Source organism: Oratosquilla oratoria, chromosome 9, assembly GCF_046742065.1.
Source record: "Oratosquilla oratoria isolate Oo_2021 chromosome 9, ASM4674206v1, whole genome shotgun sequence".
NCBI lineage: Eukaryota > Metazoa > Arthropoda > Malacostraca > Stomatopoda > Squillidae > Oratosquilla > Oratosquilla oratoria.
In genome coordinates, this window is record NC_134785.1 from 25,628,615 (window position 1) to 25,643,614 (window position 15,000).

The 15,000-nt window shown below is 39.4% G+C and overlaps 1 protein-coding gene across 5 annotated transcripts in view; it reads right to left on the reverse strand.

Annotated features, from left to right (window-relative positions):
• Positions 1 to 10,637, reverse strand: part of tws (protein phosphatase 2 regulatory subunit tws) — a 181,172-nt gene extending 170,535 nt beyond the window's left edge. The window contains exon 1 of one of the 5 annotated variants that reach the window (XR_012966713.1): positions 10,409 to 10,635. The gene's annotated coding sequence lies outside the window, so the exon portion shown is untranslated. Of the gene's footprint in view, positions 1 to 10,408 lie in introns of all 5 variants that reach the window. The other 4 variants (XR_012966712.1, XM_076190119.1, XM_076190121.1 and 1 more) reach the window with 4 other exon arrangements.
• Between the last annotated feature and the right edge of the window lie 4,363 nt (positions 10,638 to 15,000).

Genomic DNA, 15,000 nt, shown 5'->3' on the forward strand with positions numbered 1-15,000 from the left:
TATGAGTTCATATAGTACATTATCCACCACACATAAAATCATAGCAAAGAACTAGACGTGAACTAATTTACACTCTAAAATATACATATGCGACAAAAATGATGACTGTTAATTCTTCTAGATAACTGGAAATGAAGAGTGAGTGAGAGAGAGAGAGAGAGAGAGAGAGAGAGAGAGAGAGAGAGAGAGAGAGAGAGAGAGAGAGAGAGAATCATGGGTCATGAGATAAAGTAAAACAAGAAAAGGATTGGGCTTGGGAGAAGAGAAAAAATAAATCACACTACCCCAAAGCCTTTAATAATGTTGTGCAACGAGTCCACGTGGATCCGGGGCAAAGAGAAACCCGAAGCATTACGGCTCAGGCTAACAAGAATAGATAATGGAGTAAAGTACATCCGGTGCAATCCCCACTCGACAGAAGTGATCACGTACTTGCTGCAGTTTGAATCCCACACACACACACACACACACATCCCGACACATCAGCCCCACAGTGAGGAGAGACGAAACGAAAATCGTTGGATTACAAAAGAGGAAACTGCAACAATACAAATCTATAATATTTGGAGAACTAAAGCAAACAGAAGACATAAACGAACACTGAAAAAATCATATATGTATACAAGTAACGTACATATCAATGGTCAAGAGACGAAACGAAAATCGTAAAGAGGATATGTTGGACTACAAAAGAGGATACTACAACAATGCAAATCTATAATATTTGGAGAACTAAAGCAAGCAGAAGACATAAACGAGCACTGAAAAAATCTTGTATACAAGTAACGTACATATCAATGGTCAAAGAAAGCCTTCAATGGGTATCTAACCGGATTAGCGAAAAAATATGACAAGCGAATGATAAGAACTTGATCTGAAAGAGATGAAACAGGCTCAGATCCATGTGAGCATGCCAAAAGTATCAACGGACACATGTAATGACAAGGAAAGAGAAATCTAGGGATGTCGTAAGAAGAATAGTTGGAAAAATCTTACATGCGCACATCAGTTAAAACCATGATGAAGACTGTAGGTAGATGAAAAGTTTATGAAACAGACAAAGATATTTATGAAATGATAACATATTCTATTCAACATTCAGGGCAAAGGTCTCGAAAATAGAATGAGATAGAAATAGTACACGGTAAGCACAACGTCTCAAACACAGAAGTAAAATGGAAGACTGGATGCACTAAAAACACCCCGATAGGTTACCTGCACACAAATCCCTCCAACAGAATATAAAATGATAGATACACAGCGCTTTGGTAATACCCTCAACCCCACTCACCCATCTCATTATATCACAGAAGCACTACCTGCTGAACGAGGAAAACAACTTATTATTCAGACATATACAACAAGATACCTCCAGTACCACATCCATACAAAAACCTGCTCACACGCAGATTACTAAACAAGCAGCTCCTCAAGACTGATCATCACATTTAATATTTCACACACACACACATCCCGACATCAGCCCCACAGAAAGATACTTCTTAACAATAAGAGCCGCACAGGAGACCATCCACCATCAATAGAGTGTCAACACAGAATAGACCTGGTCACAGAATCAAACAACCCCAGATGCAACCACCACACGGAAGATTTTGAATACATGCAACTATGGCCCACACTAACCATCCCTTGACAACAACACAGGGTTTCTTCTCGAATGATATATGCACCTGACCATTGGCCGTAGCCGGTTACCTGGTAGGCGTGGGTCTTCTAAAAATAAATAAATAAATAAATAAATAAATACATAGATAAATAAATCATTCAATCAATCAATAAATAAACAAATAAGTAAACAAATAAAATAAATAAATAAATAAATAGATAAATCAATAAATAGATAAATAAATACATACATAAAAAAGCATCTTAGTTTCATCGATTGTTGATTGTTTATGTTGACTTAGATTCAAAATGCCTTTCTTTCTGGTATGTTCATTGGATTTGTATACAATGACATCACTCTCATGCTTTTATATTTATTTGGCATTCTTGAAGATTCTTCCTCGCAATGGTGCAATTTATTACATAGAAATCACAACATCCCACGTTTTGGTGAGCTAGTTCCCCCATAGTGGCTATATCTTGTCATAACATAAAATTCTTCTGTATCAGTTGCCACATTCCTCTTTATTCCACCTATTTTCTTCCCCGTTTCAGTTTTATATTATTTCTTCTTATGCTTCACCTAAGATTTCTTCATTTGTAGACTTATATTTCTATATACTTGTACTTTTCATTCCCCAATTCACTAGTTTCATTTTCTATAGCCACTTCTTACCAATTCTATGCATGTCTCATTACCGATATGTTATCATAATAATTGGATACTCTCTTGATTTTTTTTAAAGTTTTCATCAACGAGTCTCCAGCTATGTCTTGAAAGTTTATAGTAGCCATTCCAGTGACGGATTCGGGGGGGGGGGGGTAAAGCTCCCCAAATTTGTTTTTTCATTGCTTTACTGCAGAGGTCGAGAAACCTCCCTCGTGTATACAGAAACGTGGCAGAAAGCAATAATAAAGTATGATATTTTTTTTCCATAATTTAATAAAGTACTTCATTGAGAATAATTGGAAGGATATTCAACACATTATTAAAGGTGAATCTTTAAAAATGAAAGATTAAGTATTACTTTTGCTCAATGTTTTGAAAGAAACAAACTAAAGTGAGGACATATGCTTCAATTTATATTCAGAATCATAGTATTCGTGCTACAGAGTACATCTGTTTAAAAACGTCACCTATATTTACAAAATTCAGGTTAACTCCCCCCCCAATCGTCAACTATATTTACAAAACTCAGGTTAGCCGCCCCCCCCCCCAAAAAAAAAAAAAAAAGTTATCTTGGATCCTCCACTGGGCCATTCATTATAACATTTCAAGGACACGAAACTTCATTATACAATGCCTTTAAACACGGAGCGTCCCAAAGACGTTTGCACTTCGCCATACCTTATCTCACAATTTGGAAAAATAATGGGATTAATAGATAACTGGACGTATTTTTACAACCTCTTATATCATATATCCATAATGTATTTCAGAAAAGCCAATATAAAAAAAATAAGAGCTATCAAGTAATATAGAAATATAAACGTACATATTCTATATAAAAACTATCACATGAGATGAAGTGTCTGAGAAGTATGGTAGGGGTTACAAGGTTGGACAGAGTGAAAAATTAGGAGGTGAAGAGGAAAGTCGGGGTGGACACGAAGCTGGCAGATAGGGCTGATGAAAGATTATTGAGTACATGGAAAGAATGAGTGAAGAAAGGTGAGCAAAAAAGAATGTGGAAAGCAGAGGTGGGTGGAGAATACTTAAGAGGACGAACTTCAGTGAGATGAATGGATGGAGTGAAAGGGGTTCTGAATAAGAGGAAATGCCTGTTGAGCAAGGAAGGGAGAGGGCAGGGGATAGGTTGTGTATGGGATAGGTTGGTATCCCTAATCTTGTGTATGGAAGATATTTTGATGCAGCCCAAAGGATTTCTCCCCGTGTTCTCTATTTTCTGCATGAGGGGACGAGAAGGAAGGGCCTCCGTGTAAGTAAAGCAGCCCTGCTGTGGATGTCCTGTGCCTTGATGCATTACTTCTGACCCAAGCAGTGGACAGGAGATAGGATTGACCCTTTATCCATGAGGAGCTAAGATGAGAAGGTAACAAGGGGGGTGGATGGGAGTGAAATGGGAGTGAAGTCCTTGGTAAATACAGGGTGTCTCAATAAAATGTACTCATTCCATGGCATCACGAGTAACTGTAATATTGGATATACGCATGGGGTGGGGGAACTAGACTGGACTAAGGGGAAAGACTAATTTTTTCTTTAATTTCATCACATTCTTTAACTTAAAGCCATAATCTTGTACTAATGTAAAAAAGATACTGGACTTACTGTCTTTCAAAGTGTGCGTACATTTTATTGAGACACCCTGTAGAATAGATCATATAAAGACTTTTATGAGATATCCTAGAGTTCCCTGGCGGATACTGTTGATCGGGTGGCGCCGCAGCAAGTCATCTGGTGGTTATTGGCAACTGCAGAGCTAATGAAGAATCTCATTCAACAACACTGGTTCACTCCGATTGTAAACTTTCTTTTTAATATGTTTGAAATAATGACATACGATGAATCAAGTAATAGGGAAAACTATAAAATATCTCTATGTTTAGTTTTTGTTGATAACTAAAAGGCCTTCGACTCGGTAGAACAAATAACAAAACTAAACTCTAAACGCAAACAAGGCGCAAACGAACGCATTGCAAGGGTTCTAGAGAACATTGATGCGATATGTACTAATGTAATTCGACTACATAATGACACTGAAAAAAATTAAGATCGAGAAAGGAGTACGGCAAGGGCGACACAAAGTCATCCAAGCTATGTAGAGCTTGCCTGAAAACGATTTTCAGAAAGTTGGTTTGGGAAGGGAAAGGTCTATATACAGCTCGATAGTTCAGAGTAATGTAATTACAATCAATGAGACTCTAGAAGTTGAAAGGTACAATTATTTATACAAAATGCTAAAACTGACGAAAGACATTTGGAATTAAATAAAAAGGCGTATTACAATCGGTTGGAAAAGGTTGGTAAATATAAAACATCATGAGAATTTTTTTTTACCTTTGTTTGAAATGCAAACTTTACTGTGTATAATGCCAGGTATAACCTACGGATGTGAGACTTGGAAACTGACGGTGATAGAGATAAAGTTAAGGAGTTCACACAGGCGAACGAAGAGATCAATGATGGTGATAACATTGAAGGACAAAAAGAGAGCAAGTTGAACCAGAGAATAAACTGGAGTGAAAGATATTGTGGATGCGGTAAAAGAGAGGAAACTGAATTGGGCAGGGAAGTTAGCGCGTATGAATGATGGGTGATGGAGCAAGTGTGTTACTGACTGGACATCGCAAGATGGGAAGCGTAAAAGAGGGAGACCAGACAGTAAAAGCGGAGAAACAAGTTAGGGGAAATTGTGGGAGCAACGTGGCAGAGGTTGGCGCACTCTTATGACTCATGGAATAGTATAAAAGATAATCTATGTTCGCCAGTTGATTCGAAATGATTGACAAAACAATGACAATAATTATAAAAACATTAGATATGTAATACACTGCAGAACAACTTCCTTAAAAAAATCGAAAAATATTTACAGTCATATATTTTGCATCAGGATCTCGACATTGATAATACGTACTTATCATATGCGTTGCACTTTTTTGTCGCAGATAAAAAGTATATACGACAACAATTAAAGTGCTCAAATTAAAAAATGAGGCGCGAAAAGCAAGCCTGTTCAACTTTCTCCCAGCACACTAATCGTGATGAAATTAATGACTTGAAGTAATGGGCCCAGTAATAGGTTTATGCACGAGCTAAACAAGACACAGGTTAAAGCCTCACAATTTTATATATATATATATATATATATATATATATATATATATATATATATATATATATATATATATATATATATATATATATATATATATATATATATATATATATATATATATATATATACATACATATTCGTTATATTGAGGAAGGCCGGTTTTTATTTATATGTTTATTGATTTATTTTACTAGCAAATTTCTATGCAGAAACTGTTTTATAAGTAATTAACTGTAGCAATCTCCTAAACTTAAATTCCCTATGTTTTAAGTTTACTTCCTTTTAATGGGAGCCTGTATAGCTTATAGCCTCACCTTGTCTAAATCCAGCATTGGAAAAGGTACCTTTTCAACTGTTTGTAGACGAAGTAAAACAAGTAATAAAAAATAACATAAACTCCAGCACAGTTCTACAGGAATCTTAACAAGATACAGGACTGGAGGAAAGAATGGAATATTGACTTCAAAGTTAATACATGCAGTGTGATACTATTGGGCAACATACAAAATAGCATATGGACAAAATACAAAATCAGCGAAGAAAAAGAAGTAGAAGAAGATGAAGAGGAAGACGAAGAAAACGCAGATTGATCAATGAAAGTGTTTTTGGAACACATGGACAGGTATTCAAATGAGTTTTAGTCACTTTGGTGAAAATGTAGACAAAATATTGATGCATCATACATGGAAGACAAACCTTACAAAGCAATCAGATGCTGAAAGAGTGCAAAAGCATAAAGTAGATAACACACACACACACACACACACACACACACACACACACACACACACACACACACACACACACACACACACACACACACGCACACATGCACACACACGCCGTTCTTCCCTTCCTGTATACTACAGTTAAGTAAACAGACTTACACATTGGACCTGCTAGTATCGAAAGAATAGAAAGTGGTGACATGTTCACGGTGATAAGGTCAATGACGGACGCGGACAAAAATGACAAAGAAGATGTCTTGGTTTGTGACGGGAGGGCGTTACGAGATCGTGGGAACGAGTAGTCCATGCTTGAAGGATATCAAGAAGCTCAACTTTTCGTACAGATACGCAAACTCATGGGATAACTAAGAAAATACTTACTGCAAACTAAAACCACAAACAAATTTAAAACCAAGTTTAGGCGATGGAAAAAAAGAAATTGGATCTCAAGGACATAGCTCCTTTCGTGTACATAATAATTAGGTGAATGCAATTAGGTATTCATACACACGCGCGCACGCACACACACACACACACACACACACACACACACACACACACACACACACACACACACACACACACACACTCACACACACACACACACACACACACACACACACACACACACACACAAATAGACGCACAGGAGGGAAATAGCTGTCGATCACGAGTACAATACGTGACCCAAGACCATGGTGAATCACACCCACACACTATCACATCCACACACTCACACACCCACACCCACACCCACAGGCACGCATGCACACACACACACACGCACGTACGCACACACACACACACACACACACATACACACAAAAAAACGCACACACACACGTACACACACACAAAACACACACAAACACAAACACACACAAACACACACATATACACACACACACACGCACGCAAGTACGCACACGCACACACATGCACGCACATACGGACACACACACACACACACGCACACTAAGACACCCACTCACACACACACACACACACACACACACACACACACACACACACACACACACACACACACAAACATGCACATATGCACACACACACACACACACACACACACATACACACACACACACAAAAACACACAAACATGCACATATGCACACATACACATACACACACACACACACACACACACACACACACACACACACACATACACGACTCGATAGCCCAGTGATAACGTTCATGGGCGCCACTACGGCCTGAAATAATTTCAGTATCGCTGCGCTGCGAGTCGTTACTCCAACTCTCGTGGGCGGGGAGTTTGATGTGTACGATGGTATGTGCGTGTAAGGTCACAACATTACCCATAGATCGGTCATATATGAGCTCTGAGCTTTCTTCAGGGAGGGAAATAGCTGTTGATCACGAGGCCAACACGTGATCCAAGACCATGGTGAATCACACACACACACACACACACACACACACACACACACACACACACACACACACACACACACACACACGCACACACACACACACACAGATGATTTGAGGCTAGTTATGATAAAGTGGAGAGGAAGAGACGGGACCTGACGAGCGTTGCTCCTTTACTATATATTACAATTAGATAGATAAACACACACACACACACACACACACACACACACACACACACACACACACACACACACACACACACACACACACACACACACACACACACACACACACACACACACACTCACACTCAGAATGGAAGATCAATCTACACCTTGAGTATTTATAAAATAAAAATCAGACGTGACTTGCCCCAGTAAGGTCCTACTAGTAGTGCACCTAATTAATGCCTTCACTACTGCGGTGGTAGAAGCCATAGAGATGAATGGAATAGCCTAACGACAGCTGTAATAATAGGAAAAGTACAACACAGCAGAGAACGTGTTAAGCACGCGCTCTCTCTTTCGCGTGCGTGCACAAACACACACACACTCACACACACACATACACACACACACACACACACACACACACACACACATACACACACACACACAAACGCACGCACGCACACATACAAGCACGAAAAAACATACAAACAAGCATATTTGCGCAAAATGATAGTATCATGGGGCACTCATTTGAGAAAGAAATGTCATCGATTTTCATGTACCATAGGGAATCCCAAAAGGACTTCGAAACTAACCTTAGCGTCTGTTGAGTTCCCGTTATTTTTTCTTTCTCTTTTCTTTCTTTTCTTTTTTGCTCCTGATATAACTGTCGATGTGCTTGCTGTTGATATTCTTATTCTTCATGGCTTTTGCGTCGATAGCAAGGAAGAGAACCTCTTTCCCTTAGTTATTTCCTATCATTTTCACATTATCTTTATTCCAGTGCATGGTCTTCAAACTAATCCAGATGTTCGCTTGTCTGAAATATGGAGAGAGAGAGAGCTTACCCCTTAGGAGGCGCTTGACTGCGTCACATTTGTCCTATGTGCTCGCCAGGCCAGGTAGTAATCATCGGTATTTTTCGGATTCAAACCAGAGATAGAAATATACTTCAGAAACCCACCGTATAGTCCACTGTCTCTTTCTTACATTATGAATTTTCTCGTTCTAATACATTGTCCGTCCCCTTGCCTCCCTCCTCCACATTATCCACCTACCCTGACAATTCTGCCCTTCCTTGTGTCCATTCTTCCCCCTGTCCCTCCACCTACTAGAGTCTGTTGTTACCAAATCAGTTCATTCCTCTTCCACAGCTCGTGCCGGTCGAAGTAAGGCCGGAGCATCAGGTCTGACGGCATCACGATAACACTGTGGACTCCTGGCCACGGATGTACCTGTAGGTCTGCCTCACTGCTCTCATAAACCAACCACGAGCTCAGGCCAGCCACTTGTTCAGTTTGTTTTTACAGTCCGATTTTTTATTTCTTTTTGCCCATACCAAATGACGTCATACAAGCCACGCCTCCCTGCGCGTGAGTTAAGTATTAATATTTTTTCTCTTATTTTCACTTTCCCTCCTTCTCTACCTATTCTTTTTTCTTCTCTTCCTCTGTCTTCTCATTCTTCTTTTTATCTTTTTCTATGTCTTCTCTTCACCTTTCCATCCTCCAACATATTTCCATCCTGCCTCTCTGCCTCCCTTTCTCCCTCCTTCCCTTTCCCTTCTTTCAACAAATTTCCCTATTCCTCCTCTTCCACCTCCCTCTCCTCCTCCGCCTCCCCTTCCTCTCCCACCACCACCTCCTCCTTGTCCTCCTATTCATACTTTAACGCCCCTTCCACCTCATCCTCCTTCCTTCACCCAATATCCAGCAGTATACAGGTCCAGCTGATTCTTGTACGCCATTCAGCAATATCACGATACACAGATAATACAATTGCGTAGTCTCCATTCTATAGTACCATAATGTACCAGGTGTTATTTAACCAATCAGAAAAAAAAGCTTTCAGAGACACACAACAATAGCCAAAAACATCAATACAACTCCGTCGTATTCCAGGTATAATAGTGTACAAGTCAAACCCATCTTCAATCTAACTCAGTTTACCTAATCGCTGCGTTGGATGCTTCTCCTGAATGTTTATACTGATTGCTGTTGGGTGATATCATTCGGCCGATAGGAAAACCCCCATCCCCTCGACAACCCCTCAACAAAACGGTTGGAGAAGCTTCGTGGAACGTACCACTCTCGAGCCGACGTCTCGAATAAACACGAAATTTGCAAACTGTCACGACGTAACCAAAGGATCCTGTTCACCACTGGCTATAGCCCAAATTTATAGTCACGGTTTCCATCTCACATTTCAACTGATGATGCACAATTGCTTTACGCATACATACTGTAACATGTTGTAGATACTCAGGAACATTGGCCCCTTTCCCCACGATGACGTACTTGATACATGCAAACATGCATATACACATACATACATAGATACATACATACATACATGCATTACAAACATGCACACACATATCTATTGTATATGTATTTATGTATATATATATATATATATATATATATATATATATATATATATATATATATATATATATATATATATATATATGCATATTCTTTTCTAGCAGACTCCCGGCCATTCCATTCATCACGGGAAACGTCACCGGAGCGAAAGGGCCAAAGCCATCGAGATTAACCCCATCACCACGGTGAGACACCCAACCCATCCTCTTCCTGATGATGCCAGACGATTCTATTCGGCTTGACGATATGTCACCACTGTGCCGAAAGGGTCCAATGTCACTCACGGTTCTTGAAGGGCTATTGGCGATCTAAGAGCATACGTCACTGTTTCTCGTGAAATTGGGTAAACGACTCGGACTGAGCAGCAGTGTCTGGCTGTTGTATACGCGGTTAGACCAAAGGCGGTGGCGACGGAGAGCCTGCCACCAGAGCTCCGCGCTTTCACCCACCCTCACACAACTGACTGACTAGCCAGACTACTGTAGGTCGCAAGCTCCCTCCCTCCTTCCTCGCTTGCTCGCTCGCTCGCTCGCACGGCCCTCACCCACCAAACCTCCTCTCCTCCCCTCCTACTCTTCTTCCTTCTCCTCCTCCTCCTCCTGCTACTCCTCTTGTTCCTCCTGGTCCTACACCTTCCCGTCTTCTAGCTCCACATTCATGTCGATCTCCACTCCCCATCCACCTTGTCTGTTCAATTTCTTCCTTCTCTTCTCCCTACTTCTGCTCCTCGTCCTGTATCTCTTGTTGTATGTTTACCAAGGAAACGCACCCTTGATGTCCACCTAACATTCCCCTCTGCCCTCCCCTTTTCAACTTCTCCTCTTCGCCTCTCCTCCTTTCACCCACCTCCCTCTTCTGCTTTCCTCCCTCTCCTTTGATCCCCATCTTCCTCCACCATCTCCACCTCCCCTTTCCCTAGCGCGCCCTTCCTAAGTCCCTACTCCCCCTTCCCCCCCACCCCCACCCCACCCACCCCCGCATCGGGTATTGATTGCATAAGCTTTATGCAGTCAATACGTGAGGGGGAGGGGGGGCGCTTTGGTGACACCCTTACGGACCAGAGTCACGTAACTCTCTTTGAATGGACACTGACCTCAGTCCAAGGAAAAATGCTGATTTATTTTGAGCTCCCACTGCCCCCCTTGTTTCTGTTACCTTCCTTCAATCTCCCGCCACCTATCTGACTCCATCTCTCCGCGATGCTGTCCCCCAAGGATAGAAGCGCTGGTTATCGGCGATGAAGATCTCCCCGCCCTCCCGATTTTCGCCCTCTTTCCCTGTGCACTCCCGGCCAACTGACTAGCTCTCACGCCCCCTCGCACCCCCTCTCCCGCCCCCTCCTCCGTTCTCAATCCCAGTCTTCCATTCGTCTATTCTTATCAAAAATTCCTTCAAACGTCGACTGTTTTCCTACCCACACGCCTTATTGAATCTGATATTTTTTCAAAATCCTTCTTTTCGTTCCTACCTTAACTCTTTCGCTGTAGGTTGCATCTTACGGATGAATGTAATCATCGTCTTGGGTCAGGTTCCCTCGGATGAGCAGAACCCCAGGGCAGAAGACGGAAAGAAATTTTATTCAAGTCCTCGAAAGCAGTGAGGGGGTTAAAGGCAAGCACGTGGAGATTGATATGTGAAGTTCTTAAAGCTTATTCCGTGAAGTTCTAATACCTCCTTCCAGGATCATCCACACCAAGGTTTTCTAACAAAATCTACACAAATTGATCTATATGGTTTTGAAGAGGTATGATAAATTTGGGAAATAACAAGGCCAGAAAAAATACATAAATACGTGAATAGACAAATGAATGGATAATATACAATAACATGGAATAAACAGAGGTGGGCACCGTTAACCGAAAAAGTTAACTTCGTTAATCGTTACTTCGTTAATTTAAGACGAATGTAACGGAAGTTATCGTTAATCCGTTAAACCGTCCAAGCCACTGGCAGTAGCAATAATATTAATAGACTCCCCAATGGTTCGCTGGTGTACTTTCTTGGGAGATGAGAGTGAAAATGAGCTCGACGAAGTGCAGCTGCTCGAATCTAAGGAAGCCCTAAGTTCTAACTTTCCCGCGGAAAGAACCTGCCTTCACCCTCTCCTCAAACTGTACGAATTTGGTGGCATGGGTTCTCTTTCTCTTCATGTGCTGTTTGAGATTGTTCAGAGCTGACATTAGAACATGCTTGGGTAGGCACACCTTGCAGCTGAAAAATAATTTCTTCTCTTCCTTGAGTTAAGAAAGAAGTAGTCCTCCAATTGGGTTTCGAATCTCTTGTTGCTGAGGGCGAGTGACATTTTCGACGGATTCGAATTCTTGACATGATATAATGAATATCAGACTAGGGGCGATGTAACGTATATACAGTACAACACTGTCTCAAACCCTACAATTACAAAACACAACTAGGCCAGTAGTTTTGTGTGAGAGCAAGGCCCAATCAGATTCTATCTTACATAATTTTTTTTGCCTTATGATATCTTAACTCTTAATCAATCACATGAGGTGATGCTGTTTAAGGCTGATTTTCCCCGGACCTGCAACGGCCCCTAGCAAACTAAATATCACCAGAGTCTAGATATTCATGGAATTTCTGAGTAAGCCTGATTACAAAGGATTACAAATGAAGAGCATGCCAACAGGAGAACTTTTGCTCCATAATTAGGTCGGATGCGAAAAAAAAATAATAAACAAATAAACAAATGAATAAAAAATAGACAAATAAAACAAACAAGTAAATAATGATAAATGAAAAACAAACAGAAAAATAACAATAATTTGTAATTGATGATACATAAATAAATAACAAAAATAAACAGATAATGATAACTAAATTTGTAACGAAAAAATGGCAGGCATTACAGGATATTGCTTAGGTGCTTATCTAAATGAATCCTAAAACTTCGAATTGTACTCCATTGCACTACTTCCTCAGGAAGTTTATTCCTTTCATTTACTACACGGTTGGCGAAGTTGTTTTTACCCACTTCCAAATTAAATCTATTTCTTGACATTTTTAGACTATTATTTCTTGTCTGATTCGCATTCAGTGTGAAAATATCGTCACTTTTGATCTTGTCAATTCCCCTTAGAATCTTAAAGATCTTTATCAAATCACACCGGAGTCTACCCTGTTTTAGAAAAAATAGATTAATATGTTTTAGTCTATTTTCGTATGATCTGTTTCTGATATTTTGAATCGGTTTTGTGGCTCGCCGTTGTACGTTTTACAATCTGTCCATGTCTTTCATGAGATTCGGTGACCATACGGATACAGCAAATTCCAAATGTGGACGAACTAACGATTCATATAGCTTGTAAATGACATATGGACTTTTAAAGTCAAAAGATCGCGTAATCAGTCCTAGAATTTTATTTTCCTTTGTTGTAGTTTATTTAAATCCTAAATATCTAATTGGATTATTTGGGGTCATTACTGATAATTACGCCAAGATCCATCTCATTATCCACTTTTTGTTAACGACTTTCCAAATTATAAAATAACTTTAATCGTACTTATTTTTATTTTTACCTATGTGCATAACCTAACATTTATTTGTGTTAAATTTCATTTGCCACTTTTCAGACCATTGTTGTAGTTTATTTAAATCTTGAATATCTAATTGGTTTAAGTGATTACTTGCCATCCCGCTCAGTTTTGTATCATCGGCAAATTTGGAGACAATAGATTTCAGTCTATGGTCTATATCATTTATAAATACTGTACTGTGAATAGAAGTGGCCCAAGACTGATCGAAGATAGGTTATTTTTCTGCCACACATAGCCTTATATATATATATATATATATATATATATATATATATATATATATATATATATATATATATATATATATATATATATATATATATATATAGTTTCGACACCGGTCAGGGTCTTAACACTCGACTGCTCTTAAAAGTCGCTGCCAAAATCAAAACTTTTTAACACTTGATTTAATTTGATTTGCTGGGGATCCTCGCACTGAGTTTTTCTTTATACTTTTCAAGAACCCTATGTATTCTAAAATGGGTACATTTTCAATTTTACACTGTAAAAGTCTATGAAACTTGTATAAAAATTCTTAGGACGTAGATGTTTTCTAACCTAAGTAATGCTCAGTAGTTGTTGGATTTTTGTACCTGTGATACATGTTAATGCGTTGTGAATCTGTGTACAGAGAAAAAAAAGGATCCATGTACTGTTTTTTGTAAAAACACAGTATTTTATTAATAAGCTGATATGATAACTGACTGTTTTTAACGTTTCCTTTTTATTTATTCTATATGAAGTATACTCATATCTGTTGAGCCTTGAAACATGTTAAGTTGTATAAATAAGACATCTTTTACAAAACTTGGTAACATGCAAAATGACTGAAATTGAAATATTATTGGACTAAAAATTAATAAATATTTCTTATCTGAATTCTATGTGTACAAAGATCTACTATGAATATCAGTTGGAATTAATGTATTTACTAATGGTGACCATTACCCAGCTCTTTCCCGGGTGGAATCAGACTAATTGTGTTTCTTTGTTTTGAATCTGAATATGTGACACTTGAGTAACAACATAAATAAGAAAAACTGGTCTATGTTGAAAAAAAGCGGGGTACAAATTCTGTATCAATCGGACAGAAAACGAAATTATTTAGCCAGGAAAACGGAATCACTACAGAGGGATAGACCCTAAGACTAGAGACATTTCTTTTCTCAGAAATTTTTGGACGAGGAAAGGAAGCATATATGTGCACAAACGCAAACCGCAACAAAACAAGCATGCAGTCGGGCAAAACTCCCACCGTCCCCCTATTAGCATAGCTACCATACGTCAGACCTACTACTGTATATATACCATTGGTGAGATT